We start from the raw sequence: 17,453 nt of genomic DNA, 5'->3' as shown, positions 1-17,453 counted from the left end.
GGCCTTAGGAACTCGATACAAATTTTGGCTCATGCTTTTTGGGCTTGAGCATTGCTGTAATATAACCATTTGCAATGTCTACGTCAGAGACATGAGATGATTGCACATTGCATTTTGTACAATGATGGTCTGTCTCCTGTTTAATATATTGAATTTGCTTGTACACAGAGTGTAGGTTTTGCCTATTTAAACTTTAGTATGAATCAGTGTTTTATGTTATCTATTTTATCCACGTAAGGCAGAATAACAAGATCAATATTAATCAAATATATGAGCTTATCTTTTTCTCTCGCATGTACATGACATTGTCATACCCGGCCCATGTTAGTACAAATTACAGAGGCATTAGGTGAAATGTAGTTAACTGTTTAAGTTGTATTGTTACATTAAGAAAATTACATCAAACCCAAGCATTACGGGCCATGGCGAATCTAGTGTGTGTATATATATCTATATCTATATATATATATATATATATATATATATATATATATATATATATATATATATATAGACGCACACACACGCTAGTCTCTCGGCACATGCGTTGCATGTGTGTGTCAATTATCGTAAAATAATATAAACATTATTAAAATAAGTTTTTGAGTATATAATTATACATGAAAGATCATTGTACAAGTTTTTGTGAAGAATCCATATGGATTGTTGGTGATATTTTTTTTTTGAGGTCAAGCTAATTATATATTATTTGAACCTATGAAGATGAACAGTCAAACATATAAAAAAAAACTGGGAAAACTAAGCCTGAAAAGTTTGAATCCAATAAAACTTTTACCAATCTTCAAATTATAACCATTTCAAATAATATATCTCAGTTTAGTAATACATTGTAAAGTAAAAACTCATGAGTTATAAGCCTTAATGTCCCTATATATTAACTGGGGAATGACATAATAAAGAAGAACTATATGACCAAATCTAAGGACACTGAATAGCAGGAGAGAGTGCTAGAATAATTATCCAAATATAATTAAAAGCAAACCATTTTGCGTTATTACACCTACTTTCCACCCTTCCTATATAATAAATATATTACTTAACCAAGAATTTTATTCTAACGTTGTGAGCATGTTCTCATTGTAGTGATAAGTAGCATGAAGTGATGTGGTGGCTTAAATATAGGTTCACGGGAATCAGTATATTATCTATCTGAAGAGATTTGACAAGAAATTTGAGACCTATTCTGTCTTTGTATATTTTCTTTGCCAAAAGTGGACACTTTTCCATGCCCTTGAATTGTCCGTAAATGGTTATGTGGAAAATATCCAAAACTTTGGCCAATCTAATGGGTTGGTTAAACATGAACCGGTGCGACTTGTGACGGTAAGTCTCTTGAGGCTTTTAATTACATTATAGGACATTTGGGATATTTAAATTATTAGAAGGATATTTAAGTTATTTAGCTTTTAAGTTAGGTATATATATATATATATAATTGCAGGACTTAAGTCAGGTGACGTGACAGCCTCACAATTCAGGAATGATATTTATTTATTTATTCAAATTTTTTTACTTTTTCCCTATTTTTAACAAGCAAAAAAAAAAAAAAAAAACAAAAGCCCCACCAGTGACTTCTAAAATTTACACCCTCTCCTAAAAAATGGGAGGGGAAAAAAAAAATAAAAAAATTTACACCCTAAAACGGAAGGCACCTTTTAACTTCTCATAATTTCTCTCCGTTAACTCCTCTTCTTTTTCCCAGCGTTACCTTTTGCTCTTGCTTTTCCCACAATCTATATTCATGGCTACCATTGCCAAAGTGAAGAACAGCAAGATGTACTCATGGCTACCATTGCCAAAGTGAAGAACAACAAGATGTACTTAACAGATTTTATAGAATTTCTAATTCGAGGCAATACTGCCCTCTTAAAGAGGTATTGCGAATCTTAACCATGAAATACTTGAACCAAGAAATTCCCATGATTGTGATGTGTTGTTCAGAAATTGAAGAATTGAGGCTGTTTCCCTTTTGACATGAGGATTTGAGTAAAGAAATTAAGAATGGAATAAGGAAACAATTGATTATCATCATTTTTCTGAATTCCGAAGTAGAGTTGCAAAGAAATTAAGGAAAACTCCTACTATTTAAATTCACGACTTAATTAAAATTGAATCCACCATCTACATCAAATACAAATGACGTGTGCTTACTGGATTTACACCGACGATCGGATACAATTGCCGTCTCTGCCTCTGCTCGCCACAACAGGCCCTCGAAACTAATACGGTACCTACATATACTCCCGTTCTCCCTTTGAAGTGATTAATTAGTTTTTGTAAGTTATTTCAGTTTATTCCTTGTGAAGACTTAATTTTGTGTGTTTTATTATGCGTTGCCAGGAGATATTTCTTCTATTTGTGTATTTTATTATGCGTTGCTAGGAGATATTTCTTCTACTCAGTAGAAGACTTAATTTTGTAAATTTTATTGTGCTTTGCTGGGAGATATTAGGATAGCTATTGGAGAAAAGAATGATCTTTTAAAGCATGTTTTTGACAAATAATAGGATGAAGTACAAATGCGGTTGTTCATATATAGTCCCTTTATAAGCTGATATCATTTATTAAGTGCTTCTGTGATTCTACAAAATGAGTTGGTTAAGCGCAAAGATTAGATTTTTTTAGACAAAAATGAGTATAGAAAGGCTACCCAATTCATTTTGTCGATAATGGAAATTGGTCTGATCTTTAAGCCAAACATGACCATAGAAAAATCACAACAGTTTTGAAGCAAAGGTTGATGTTTAGGAAAAACATGACAATAGAAAGAGATACCAAACAATTCATTATCCGCATTCTTGAAATGGGTACTTCTATGAATTTGTGAAGAAAAGATTTGATTTTAGGCCAAATTAAGGGGTCCGCCGAAAATATTATGACAGTTCATACTCCAAATTATCGAAATAGGTTCTTGTGTGATGTGGGTTCGTTAAACAAAGTTTTGGTTTTTAGGGTGTGAATATGATGATATAAAAAGATTAGAACAGTTTGTTCCCTAGATTCTACAAATGGGCACTTGTGTTACATAGGTTAGCTATTCAAAAATTAATTTTTAGGCAAATATGGCCATAAAAAGACCAAAGCATTTAATTCTCAAAATTTCTCGATTTTTTTTTAATTTTTTTTATTACATAACGGGTAGGGCAAGGGGAAATGGGGGAAGGGATTACAACGCGGGGATGCGAATCTTCACCAACAAGGTGAAAGTTCAGGTAGCCAACTAGCTGAGCTACTATATCCCTACCAAAATTTCTCGAATATGGTAGTTGTGTCACGTGTTTAAGTTAAGCAAATTTTTAATTTCTAGGGAAAAGATGGCCATAGAAAATATTACATCAGTTCATTTCTCAAATTTTTTAGAAAGGGCATATAACTTTGATTGGTTGTATATGTATGTTTCCGTGTATGTTACTCTGAAAAGAAGGTTTGTTTTAGTATGATATGATTATTAAGGTGCGGAAGTACAATGCCATAAACTGCTCCACAGGATTACAGCACATCTCAGTCAGGCGCACTTCGAAGAAATCTAATAACGCAAAGAGTCGAAAGCTGCTTTCACAAGGAAGAACTTTTTGGCCATAGAAAAGTATAGTTTATTCGATAGGAATGATCAGGAAACTGAATTTTCTATCGCTGGAAGATCCCGTATGGAGACATACTTCTCATTTCAAGTCTCAAAATCATAAGCAAAAGCTTATAACCAGCTTAGACGATGAGGCTGAATGAATAATGATTGATTTTATCCACTCCTCTCTAATGTACTTACCTGCAATGGAAACTCAAATTAAAATGCAACTTTCAACCCATGGAAAATGAAAAAATAAGAGGTTGAATATGGATTTTAGGGAAGGAAGATAAAGTCAAATTAAGATATTGTACTTGAACGTGGTATAGCCAAAACTGATAAAGCTAGGCAAGATGCTGAAAGAATTGCAGTTCAATCACTTGCTTCAAGTTTAGAATGTTAAATGACATATCTCTCTCTGTCTAATCATTATCCATTTGATGTCAACTATTATTAGCTCACTGTACTGATCTGACTTGCAATCTATTTTTTCCTAACTTGTGTTGATAACTCTGGGTGTCATACTAAATGGATAAAATATTCATCTCCTTAACTATATGCGGGCATACCACATAGAGGTTTGTGAACATTGATTTCACTTAGAGAATGGTGTGCAAACACACGATGAAACTGTTAGACCTTTGTTGATACACATGGATTTTCTTTCCGACCATTAATCTAAGAAAGAAGCCCTTAGACTGATGCAAAGAGAGCTATTTTCTGATGCATGTTTTGTACTGTGCAGAGCACTTACGCCTGGAACTAAAGAAGAAGCTAGCTTCCGGGAAGAAAGTTCACACCCAATGTTGCTAACGCTATAAAAACAGATTTTCATACCAGATAAATTGAAACTGGAACCAAGATGTTTCCATCAAAGTGCTCAACCCTGTCTATGATAGCACAAAAATGTTATTTCAAGACTCAGTTACTCCTTAAAGAAACATTTCTGTGTTATTTCAACCCACTCTCAAATGATTTGTCTTTTATAGTCACTTCAACTACTTGAAATTTCTAATTTGGTTTCTCCCATCTATGGGGTTTTATGTTGATATCTCTACGTGATTTTAGTACCTCTGTAACTTTCTTCTCACCATACATACAAGGAAGAAAAGAGACCTAGTAAAACCATGTGCCTGAGTCTTTGATAGTTAGAAGTTTCAAGTGAACTTTGGTTGCAGTGACTCAAAGATTTAAGAGCAAACAGACAGAACTCAGATTTAAGTATATTATATTTTTACTAGGTGATTGGAAATGCTGTGAAGATTGCTGGGGCTATTAACTATGTGCAATCCTTCCACCACCGAGTTGAGGTAAGTTACTTAGGCTGCTTTGTTTTATAATAAGCAAAAATTGGCTTCGCAATTAGTGTCGAGTTTCTGGGGAAATATCTGTTTGATGTGCTTTGCCAAAAAAAAAAAAACATTCCCCATCCGTTTCAATTTGTTTGTCTGGTTTTGATTTGCCGCAGAGTTTAAGAAAGTAAAGAAAACTTTTGAATCTTGTAGTCTTAAATTAAAGATAATTTAGCATGAACCAAAATTCCCTTGAAACTTATGGTCTTGAACATGCCACGTGGAAAGTTGGAATTAGAGCATTGCCCAAAAAGGAAAGAGACATTCTTTTTTAAACGGACTAAAAAGGAAAGTAAGACAAAACAAATTGAAACAGATGCAGTAATATTTAAACTATTTTCAATTTCTTAGTTATTAATCTTAAGTTGCAGCATGTTCCAACTTATTGGGAGGTAAACATTAGCAAAATAGCTTAATTCTGTACATGTATACTTTCATGCAGTTTATCTCAAAGAAGTTATCTGAATTCGGGAATGGACTTCAACGTGAAATGTCTTCTCTCCGAGCATGCAAATCACTCAAAGAATATGTTGTTATGAGTTTTTGACTTCTTGAATATAATTTTTAATGGATTTTGTGACAATTTCAGATGATTCAATCCATTGGATTGTTTCATCATACTAACAGAAGAAAGTTGCAGAGTGCGGAATTTGGAGTGATGAGGCTGGTTTAGAAGAAAATTTAGTTCCTCCAGATCTGTTGAGAATAACAAAAGCCAGGATGTACAAAAGAGCTCTTTAGTTCAAACGTTATTATGTAATCGGTAATTTATACTTTCCTCCTCCCTCTCTCTTAGATTTAGAAATTCCTTTCACGCTATAATTTTGATCAATACACCGCGTTCGCGCGGGAAAATTTACTAGCATATATATAAAGTTTGATCATACTGAATTGAAGCATCGTTTAATTTCACATCCTCCCTCAAAGCAACTATATAAGCCTTTTGAAGCTTATCCGCCATCAACCTTATGAACGCACTCTCATCATCAACTTCTTCATAAAATTCATTTGATAAAGACTCTTAAAACGTCCTTTTAAATTCTCATACATGCCTTAACAATTTGTAGGCAACAAGTCAAGAATATTACGCTGTCGATGAAAAATGGCAGAGGAAAATTCGGCTGCCACCATTTCCCAATTTGCTAATCCATGGGATCTCACGAAACATGTAAGAATAGATCTTCTTCAAGTTTTTTCATGTTTTAAAAAAAAATATTTTAGTGTGTTTTAGAGAAACTAAATCACTTGGTCAATTATGTTGTAGCTTTTTTTTCTTAGGCATAATACATAAACAGGTCCTCAAACTTGGCATCAGTTGGGAAGTATGCCCTCTGAAATTGGGTGTGCACAACTAGACATCTCAACTTGTAAGAAGTTGAACACGTGAAACACAAATTCTAACGTGGCACATAAACTTTGGAGGTGCCTATTGATCATTTTGTAAATTGGAGTGTTCAACTGAAAAAGTGGAGACAAGTTGAGGTGCCTACTTGTGCACACACAAAGTTAGAGGGCATACTTTTAAGCTGTGACCAAGTTTGAGGGCCAGTTTATGTATTAATGAGTAATGTTTGGATTTTCTTGATCTGATTTTAGTCATATATGAATTGAATGAATAAGGCCAGGTAATGCAAATGTCAAAAGAAGAAATATAAGTGGTTTTTTGTTCGTTTCCTCATCTCATAAAAATCATGGTCTTTAAAGTAGTAGATGTAACAGTATTTTCAACGTGAAGTGTGTGTTGTGTGTGTGTGTGTGTATATATATATATAAGGTTGATCATGCTGAGTTGAAGCATTCTTTAGTTTCACATCCTCTCTCAAAGAAACTGTATAAGCCCGTTTAAAGATCATCCACCATCAACTTTACGAACACACTCTCATCTACATCTTCTTCGTTAAAATCCATTTGATATAGAATCTCAAAATATCCTTTTAAATCCTTGTACATGTCCTTACATTTTGTAGGCGACAAGTCAAGAATACTACACCGTCGATCAAAAATGGTAGATGAAAATTCGGTTGCCAGCATTTCCCAATTTTCTAATCCATGACATCTCACTGAATATATAAGCAATAGATCTTCTTCAAGTTTTCTCATGTTCTAAAGAAAATATTTTAGTGTGTTTTATAGTAACTAAATCACTTGGTGAATTATGTTGCAATTTGTTTTCTTAGGCATAATACATAAAACCGGTCCTCAAACTTGCCTCAATGACAAGCATATCCTCTAACTTTGGGTGTGCACAATTAGACACCTAAACTTGTACAAAGTTGAACACGTACACACAAATTCTAACAGGGCAGTGACGTGGCACTTATGTGCCACATAAACTTTGAAGGTGCCTAGATGATTACTACACCTCTCATTTCCGTCGCAAGAAAGTCCTTGGCTTATTGGCGGTTTATACCCTTAGGGTGGAGCTCCATACCCAAGTTTTTGAGATATTAAGTGCCTTACCTTGCGTGTACCAAAGTATAAGTATGCATACTTTGCAATACGATAGGATTAGAATCCAAACGAATCGAATCGACGCGAATCGGTGCAACTCAAGGATTCAGGCCTCAGTCATATTGACGGTGCAAAGGGATGGCCCGTAAACATGTCGACGAGGCGTCCTTTCACACCGTCAACTTGCAGTAGTCCCTGAATCTCAGGTGGTAAATGGACGGTGCAAGTCGACGGACCGTCGACATGTTGACGGGCTGTCGACCTGCTCGTCGACCCGCATCACTGGAACTTTCTTGATGCATCTATATATATTTATCCCCACGATTTTATTTCTCATTTTCTCATTCCCTAACCAGAGAAAACCCTAAAATATTTCCCCTCATCATTTTCCATCATATTGGAGGAATTCTAGCAAGATTCGAGCCCCGTAAAACCAAGCTAGTGAAGAAAATGGTTGTTCGTAGGGTTTCATTAAAGTTGTGGAGCTTGGAAGTTTGAGTTGAAGTTGATTTTTGGTATTCTAGTCCCTTCAAGGTATGTATATGATTCCTACACTTGTGTTTAAGTTAATTATTAAGAGTTTTAGTGGTTTTAAGTAAAGGAAATATAGTTATAAAAGTGGTAAGTTGAACAAGGGTAAAGTTATGATCAGGGGCTGTTTTGAGGGATGATTTGGAATAGATTCGATTATATTTTGATATGTAAGTATTGATATTATTGTTGTTGGTGTTGTTGTTGATGTTTTGGTTGAGTTGGAAATTGAGGGATTAATAAGTTTACGAAGGAGATGCTATCCAAAATTCATTAAGTTCCTTTTCGCACTTGAATTGGATAGCAAGTGATATAAAGGGTCTAATTATGGCCTATGTTATCTTGGTTGTAGGCTTGCGAGTTCGAGAAGTAGACGTTAGACGATTAGATACGCTTCAAGATATGTTAAGACTGTCCTTTCTTTCATGTTGGCATGATCCTTATAATATGAACGAACGAATGAACGAGCTTCCATATTACTTTACTCTAAGCAGTATTAGGAGCACTTTAGTCCTTGACGGTCCTATGCCCTTCGACGATTGTTCCTTCTGTTCTTGGGTCCTGAGATTTCGTATATTGATGATGTTAGCTCAAATGATGTCTATCGGAGGTAGTACGACCTTATGTCGGTCCGAGAGCTCTTGTTACTCAGTGTACTTATGAATTGCATTCATTATACATATGCATATTGACCCAAGATCAGAAGGCATTATATACGCGTGTATATATATATATATATATATATATATATATATATATACGGGGTATGGGAAAGGGATAGGTGTTATATATGCATTACAACCAGATCAGTTAGTGCACAGTGGTGATGATGATAATAATGATGGTCGCAAAGAGGCCGACGGGATATGATATATGGATCGGGCTGTACGTTCCTCAGCACTAACATGTATATGGATCGGGCTGTACGTTCCTCAGCACTAGCAATTATATTATGACCTATGCATATCATACGCCCTCAGAGGCACTTGCAGTTGTATAGAGTCATGCAGATACTCCCAGATGTTTATCCACAGATGCATTCTGACATTAATATTAGCTTTCATGTTTTAGATATCGTTCATGATCTTATGTACTTGTTGTTCTTATGTCTTACATACTCAGTACATTATCCGTACTGACTCCCCTATTGCTCGGGGAACGCAGGTTCAGGTAGACATACAAGCAGTCCAGCTCAGTAGGACTTCCATCCTGCAGTGGTTAGTGTGCTCCACTTGATCCGGAGCTGCAAATTTGGGTATGACGGGCCCCTGCCTCATCCTTTCTACAGATTTGTATTCCATTAGAGGTCTGTAGACAGTTGTATTTAGTTGACATGTGATGTAGCCTTGTCGGCTCTCATTATTTTATTGTACATCATATGTGCCACCCTAGTCGGCTTGCATTCTTATTTTCAGTATATATATAAATACACACACATATAATTGAGAGTTCTTGATCCATATCTCATGGTGTTGCTCTTGTATGGGTCCGTATAATTCAGTTATAAGTCGTATATAGGCCACCCTATCCTTCAGTGAGCCCCAGGTACGAGTGTAGGGGTGCTTGGTTAATAGAGGTTAGGCACCCATCACGACTCATGGATTTGGGTCGTGACAGAAGTGATATCAGAGCAGTTCCGTCCTAAGGTTGTCTACAGACTGTGTCTAGTAGCGTTTTGTTTATGGGTGTGTTGTGCGCCATACTTATAAACAGAAGGCTGCAGGACATTTAGGAAATTGTCATTCCTTCCCTCTTAGATCGTGCGATAGAGCTGTGTGTTAAGAGTTCGCGTTCTAATAATTTGTTCTGATTTTAGCGATGGCTCGCAACAAAGCTGCAGTTGCCTAGAAAGGCAAGGGAGTGGCTAGTGATGCCACTAGCCGTACTCAGCCGACTACCAGGGCTCGGAGCGAGTCCCAGAGTGAGGCCCCATCTCAGACTTCGCATACCCCGCCTCCAGCACCTACCCTAGTGCCCCCAGTTCCTCAGCCAAATGCACCGGGCTAGGATATACGGGTGCTATATAGTTATTAACCAGATTGGTAGCCGCTCAGGCTCAGCAGCAGGGAGTTGGTGTTGATCAGGAAGACTGAGTTGGTAGTACGAGGGTTAAGACTTTCCTCGGGTTAGATCCCCCAAAGTTCTCCGCGTTGACGCAAAATATGGACCCCCAAGACTTTATTGATAGTATGCAACAGACTTTGAGGGTTATGCACGCTGATGAGGTTGAGTTAATGGAGTTGGCTTCTTATAGGCTCTGTGATATTTCAGTGCAGTGGTATCAGACATGGGAGTTGTCTAGGGGAGAGAATGCCCCTCCAGCCGTTTAGCGAGAGTTTTCAGACGCTTTTATTCTTTATTATTTGCTGCCAGAGGTTCGGCGGGCCCGAGCAGACAGGTTTTTACATATTCAGCAGGGCAGTATGAGTGTTCAGGAGTACAGTGTATACTTTGACTCCTTGGCTAGATATGCCCTAACTATGGTAGCTGAGATGGAGGATCGAGTTCATTGTTTCATGGCTGGTCTAGGGCCATATTTTATTGACGAGTGTACGATAGCAGCATTACAGCTTGGTATGGATATTTCCCGGATACAGGCATATGCACAGAATCTAGAGGATCGTAAGCGTCAGCGGAGGACAGAAGGTGAGTGTGATCGAGGCCATGTAAAGAGGGATAGATCTTTAGATATAGTTAGTGAGTTCAGGGGAGGACAAAGACAGAAGCATTCCCGGTATCCATTCCATTCAAAAGCGAGTGCACCTCCGTGCTTTTCAGGCCAGAGGTTTGATCGGCCTTCTTATTTCGGAGTAGGTCAAAGTTCCAGAGTTTCGAGCTCTCAGTATAGACCAGAGTCCGGCCAGGTGAGACCACCTTTGCCACGGTGTACCCTGTGTGGTAAATTACAAATTGGATAGTGCTGACGGGGTGGAGCATCTAGCTCGAGCGGTCCTCAGAACCACATTTATGCATTAGCTGGTAGACATGATTGTGAGTTGTCTCCTGATGTTATCACAGGTATATTATCAGTCTCCTCTTACGATGTATATGCACTGATTGACCCAGGTTCCACCTTATTTTATGTTACTCCATTTGTTGCTGGAAAGTTTGGATAAAGCCTGAATTGATTAAACCGTTTGAGGTGTCTACACCAAATTGTGATCCAGTTATAGCTAGGTGAGTATATCGATGTTGTGTAGTGATAGCTTGTAATCGCCATACCTTAGCAGATTCGATTGAGTTAGACATGATTGATTTTGATGTTATTATGGGTATGGATTGGTTGGCTTCCTGTTATGCTAATGTTGATTGCAGAACAAAAATAGTTCGATTCCAGTTTCCCAACGAGCCAGTCTTAAAGTGGAAGGGTAATGCTGCTTCAATGAAGGGTAGGTTTATTTCCTACCTTAAGGCAAGAAGGATGATCAGAAAAAGGTATATTTATCACCTAGTTCGGGTCCAAAATGTGCAAGCAGAGTCACCAACCCTTCAGTCTATCCCTGTGGTTAATGAGTTTCCAGAGGTGTTTCCAGATGAGCTTCCAGGCATTCCGTCGGATGGGAGATTGATTTTACTATTGATATATTGCCAGATACTCAGCCAATATCTATTCCTCCTTATAGCATGGCACCTACGGAGTTGAAAGAATTGAAGGACCAATTGAGGAATTTATTCGAGAAGGGCTTTATTAGGCCCAGTACATCGTCGTAGGGAGCGCCGATATTATTTGTAAGAAAAAAGGATGGCTCTTTGCGAATGTGTATTAATTATAGGCAATTGAATAATGTGACTATAAAGAATAAGTATCCGCTTCCGAGGATTGATAATTTATTTGACCAGCTGCAGGGTGCTAGATATTTCTCAAAGATAGACTTGAGATCAGGGTATCATCAGGTTAGGTGAAGGAGGAAAATATTCCGAAGACGACATTTAGGACTAGATATGGGCACTATGAGTTTCGTGTTATGTCATTCGGGCTAACTAATGCTCCAGCTGTATTTATGGACTTGATGAATCGTGTATTCAGACCCTTCTTAGATTTATTCATAATTGTGTTTATAGATGATATTCTGGTCTATTCACCGTTAGAGACTGAACATGCAGATCACTTATGTGCAGTGCTTATAATTCTTCGAGATAGAGAATTATATGCGAAGTTTTCCAAATATAAGTTCTGGTTGAACTCTGTGGCTTTTCTTGGTCACATTATTTCAGATGAAAGTGTTAGGGTGGATACTGAAAAGATCGAAGCTGTGAGGAATTGGCCAAGGCCCACGACACTAACAGAGTACGTAGTTTCTTAGGCCTAGCAAGATATTATAGAAGGTTCATGGAAGGATTTTCTTCTCTTTCAGCCCTATTGACCAAGCTGACTCAGAAATCAGCTAAGTTCCAGTGGACGGATGCATGAGAGTGGAGTTTTAAGATATTGAAGGACAAGTTGACCTCAGCACCCGTTTTGAATCTTCCGGAGAGAACACATGGCTATGTGATATATTGTGATGCTTCAGGAATTGGATTGGGTTGTGTATTAACGTAACACGGTAAGGTTGTTGCCTATGCTTCTAGACAGCTGAAGAAGCATGAGAAGAACTATCCAACTCATGATCTGGAGTTAGCTGCGGTGATCCATGCTTTGAAAATGTGGAGGCACTATTTATACGGTGTCCATGTTGATATCTATACCGACCATAAGAGCCTCCGCTACATCTTTAAGCAGAAGGACTTAAATTTACATCAGAGGCGATGGCTAGAGTCGTTAGAAGATTATGATGTTGATATTTTGTACCATCTTGGGAAGGCCAATATAGTAGCTCATGCTCTTAGTCGTAAATCCATAGGTAGCCTGTCATATTTGCAGCCAGAGAAGAGAGGACTAGTTCGCGAAGTTTGTCGACTAGCCAGTCTTGGAATCCGATTGATAGATTCAAGTGATACAAGAGTTACGGTTCAAGATACCAAAATGTCATCTTTGATAGTAGAGATAAAGAAGCGTCATTACGAAGACCCTATTTTAGTCCATTATTGAGATACGTCACCTCAGAAATAAAAGACACCCTTTGTGATTGCAGGGGATGGAGTACTTAGGTATCGAGGTAGATTATGCGTTCCTAATATTGTAGGGTTCATCAGCAGATTATGGGGGAAGCACATTATTCTCGCTATTCTATTCATCCAGGCACAATAAAGATGTATCATGATATCAAGGAAATTTACTGGTGGGATGGTATGAAGAGAGACATGGCAGAATTTGTCGCTCCGAATTGTCAGCAAGTTAAGATAGAGCATCAGAAGCCTGGAGATTTATTACAGGCTATGGAGATTTCGACATGGAAATGAGAGGCAATTAGTATGGATATTATTACAGGTTTGCCCCGTACTCAGCAGAAGTATGATTCAATGTGGGTCATAGTTGATAGGCTTACAAAGCTAGCCCACTTCCTGCCTGTTATAACTACTTATTAGGCTGAAGATTACTATAAGCTCTATCTTAGAGAGATTGTACGACTTCAAGGTGTTCCTACATCCATTATTTAAGATAGAGGGGTGTAGTTTACCGCTAACTTCTGGAAATCTTTTCAGAATGGATTAGTGACTTAGGTGAGTCTTAGTACTGCATTTCATCCGCAAACAGACAGACAAGCTGAGCGTACTATACAGACACTTAAGGACATACTAAGAGTTTGTGTGATTGACTTTTGAGGTAGCTGGGATGATCATTTCCCTCGTATTGAGTTTGCATATAATAACAGCTACCATTCCAGTATTCATATGGCTCTTTATGAAGCTTTATATGGGCGGAGATGTTGATCACCTATAGGATAGTTTGATGTTGGATAATATCAGTTAGTAGGCCAAGAGTTGATACAGCAAGCGGTCGACAAAGTGAAAGTGATTCAAGAAAGGTTGTTAGCAACATAGAGTCGACAGAAATCCTATGCAGATAATCGACGGTGTAAGCTAGAGTTTGAGGTAGGCGATTGGGTTTTCCTGAAGGTCTCACCTGTGAAGGGAGTGATGAGATTTGGAAAGAAATGTAAGTTGAGCCCTCGATACATTAGGCCATATTAAATTATTCGTACAGTGAATATGGTGGCATATGAGGTAGAGCTACCTTCTGATTTAGAGTCTGTGCATCTGATATTTCATGTGTCCATGCTCCGTAATTGTATAGGATATCCTTCGAGAGTTGTACCGGTAGATGATATCCAGCTGACTGAGAAGTTAGCATATGAGGAAACCCTGGTGGTTATACTGGATAGACTAGTTCGTCGATTGCGGACTAAGGATGTGGCTTCTGCTAAAGTGCTTTGGAGAAATAACAACGTTGAAAAAATGACTTGGGAGGCTGAGGAGGAGATGAAGACTAGGTACCTGTATTTGTTTCCATTTTCCCAGGAGGCACAGTTTGAGACATCATCACCCCCAGGTATTGATTTTATTTATAGTCATTGTGATTGGTCGTGTGAGGCCATAATATTGTATGCTTTAGCTTATGGCCCTGTGTGGCATTATTTTGGGTTGCTGTGTACAGGCTGGATTGGTATATTTACAGAAGAGACTTTGCGATTTTTTTTTATACGACTAGTATGAACATTCGAGGATGAATGTTTCTTAGGGGGGGGGGGGGGGGGGGGGGGGGGGAGAATGTTAAATCTCTCGTTTCTGTCGTAAGAAAGTCCTTGGCTTATGGGCGGTTTATACCCTTAATATGGAGATCCGTACCCGAATTTTTGAGACATTAAGTCTGTTTCCTCGCGTGTACCAGATTATAAGTATGCATTCTTTGCAATATGATAGGATTAGAAGCTAAACGAATCGAATAGACGCGAATCGTAGCAACTCAGGGATTCAAGCCTCAGTGCACATTGACGGTGTAAAGGAACGGCCCATCAACATGTTGACGAGGTGTCCTTTCACACCGTCAACTTGCAGTAGTCCCTGAATCTCAGGTGGTAAATGGATGGTGCAAGTCGACAAACCGTCGACATGTTGACAGGCCGTCAACCCGCATCACTAGAACTTTCTTGATCCATCTATATTTATTTAGCCCCACGATTTTATTTATCATTTTCTCATTCCCAAACCATAGTAAGCCCTAAAATATTTCCCCTAGCCCTAAAATATTTCCCCTCAACATTTTCCATCATATTGGAGGAATTCTAGCAAGATCTGAGCCCCGTAAACCCGAGCTAGTGAAGAAAAAGGGTTTTCGTAGGGTTTCATTGAAGTTGTGGAGCTTGGAAGTTTGAGTTGAAGTTGATTTTTGGTATTCTAGTTCCTTCAAGGTATGTATATGATTCCTACCCTTGCGTTTAAGTTAATTATTAAGAGTTTAGTGGTTTTAAGTAAAGGAAATATAGTTATAAAAGTGGTAAGTTGAACAAGGGTAAAGTTATGATCAAGGGCTGTTTTGAGGGATGATTTGGAATAGATTCGATTGTATTTTTGATATGTAAGTACTGATATTGTTGTTGTTGGTTTTGTTGTTGATGTTTGGGTTGAGTTGGAAATTGAGGGATTAATAAGTTTACGAAGGAGATGCTGTCCGAAATTCGTTAAGTTCCTTTTCGCACTTGAATTGGATAGCAAGTGAAATAAAGGGTCTAATTGTGGCCTATGTTATCTTGGTTGTAGGTTTGCGAGTTCGAGAAGTAGAAGTTAGACGATTAGATACGCTTCAAGATATGTTAAGGCTGTCCTTTCTTTCATGTTGGCATGATCCTTATAATATGAACGAACGAATGAACGAGCTTCCATATTACTTTACTCTTAGCAGTATTAGGAGCACTTTAGTCCTTGACGGTCCTATGCCCTTCGATGATTGTTCCTTTTTTTCTTGGGTCCTGAGATATCGTATATTCATGATGTTAGCTCAAATGATGTCTATCAGAGGTAGTACGACCTTATGTCAGTCCGGGAGCTCTAGTTACTCAGTGTACTTATGCATTGCATTCATTATACATATGTGATATTTGGCACAAATTGGATATTTAGTGTCACTTTACCTCTCGTTCTTAGTACTTTAATCGCAATTTCTATGATGGAATCGTTGTATTCGCACTTATGTTAGTATGGTTTGTGTGTTTAGGTACAATGAGGACAAATGACTAGAAATTGAGCAGTTTGGTCAAGTTTTGGAAGCAAGGACCAAGTGTGCACGAGAAGGAGCAAAGAAGGGAGCTAGACGAAACAAAAAAAACTAAGAAATCCCTCCTAGAGCGTCGTCCAAATCCCTTCTAGGGCGCCGCCAGGGGCGACGCCCAGGGCAATGCCCACTCACAATGATCGGATAAGGCTCAGGACACAACGAAACTGAAAAACCCTTCTTGGGGCGCCACCCAGGCTAGTTTGTGCGGCAGTTCTCCCGGTTTGACCGGGATTAGGATTACTTTTTTTTTTGCCCTAGACTATAAATATACGTTTTATCTAGCCGTAAACGGTGTGTTGGGATATTCGAAGACTTGTATGACACCGTTTTAATTTCTCTCTCTAGGTTTATTTTATTTTTCATCTTTTCAACCCTAGATTATTCATGAATTCTTCTTGTTCATTGAGAATCATGAGTAGCTAAACTTCTTAATTCTAGGGTTGTGGCGAAAGACATGATAGTTGGTTTGGCGACAATTTCTACCAATTAAATTTCCATATTTTGGATTTTTTTATTTATTCTTGATCTTAATTGTTTAATTATCCGGCCAATAGTTAAACACTATCTGTGGCGTGTGAATTGAACTAGGGATAGGGAATTTGCATGTGTAATAAGAATAAATAGGGCTTGTTTGATATAATCGTTTCGCTAATGAGGATAGGAATATACCCTTTAGCCTTGCTTAGTTGAATACAGAGAAGTAAATGCGTTCTTGTTACCTCTGACGACCATAGGGATATAGGCGTTATAGTAGCATCTACAGGCTTGTGAGCAACTCGGAAGATACTCATAAAGTTATAATAAACCCGTCAACTCTTAACCCACAAAATAAGATAGGTAGAATTGTCTGAAGATCAACTGGATTGTCGAAAGCCATGACCCTAGAACTCTCTCTCATCTGATAAATCTTACAATCTTTGTCAGAATACTCTCAGTCACAAAAACACACACACAAATTGTTTACTTTTCAGTCTTAGTTTAGTTACAACAAACACCTTGATTTTCACTTCCTTGAATAGTTTTATTTGAATTTGAATTAGTTTGACAGTAGAATCTAAGTCTCCGTGGGATCGATATCTGGACTTAACAGTCTATATTACTTGTACGACCACGTATACTTGCGTGTGCGTTTGGGAGCAACAAGTTTTTGGCGCCGTTACCGGGAACTTAGAAAAATTTAATGTTTTTCTAATTTGAGTTTGTTTCTCTATTCAAGTCTTTACTTCTTTTTTTCATTGTTCTACTTGTGTCACTTCAGGTTTCTCTGGCTTATGCCAAGCAGTACAAGTTCAGGAAAACCGTTAGTTGATCGTGATCCGAAAATTGAAAGAACTTTACACAGACAGAGAAGAATGGCTGACGAAGCAGTAAGACTTGCTCT

General features: G+C 38.0%; 1 long non-coding RNA gene across 2 annotated transcripts; it reads left to right on the top strand.

The window, feature by feature from the left end:
- The first annotated feature begins 1,555 nt into the window (after positions 1 to 1,555).
- Positions 1,556 to 16,597, top strand: LOC132629409 (uncharacterized). Of its 2 annotated transcripts, none has more exons than XR_009578217.1 (5): positions 1,556 to 2,248; positions 4,828 to 4,896; positions 5,381 to 5,701; positions 6,006 to 6,106; positions 16,013 to 16,597. It is a non-coding gene; the product is annotated as an uncharacterized LOC132629409 (long non-coding RNA). The 2 variants fall into 2 exon arrangements; XR_009578218.1 differs by lacking the exon at positions 16,013 to 16,597 and adding an exon at positions 9,085 to 9,195.
- Positions 16,598 to 17,453: the final 856 nt, after the last annotated feature.

This window comes from Lycium barbarum, chromosome 2 (assembly GCF_019175385.1).
Source record: "Lycium barbarum isolate Lr01 chromosome 2, ASM1917538v2, whole genome shotgun sequence".
NCBI lineage: Eukaryota > Viridiplantae > Streptophyta > Magnoliopsida > Solanales > Solanaceae > Lycium > Lycium barbarum.
Note: the sequence above shows the minus strand (reverse complement) of the source record. Positions and strands in the feature narration are given on the sequence as shown.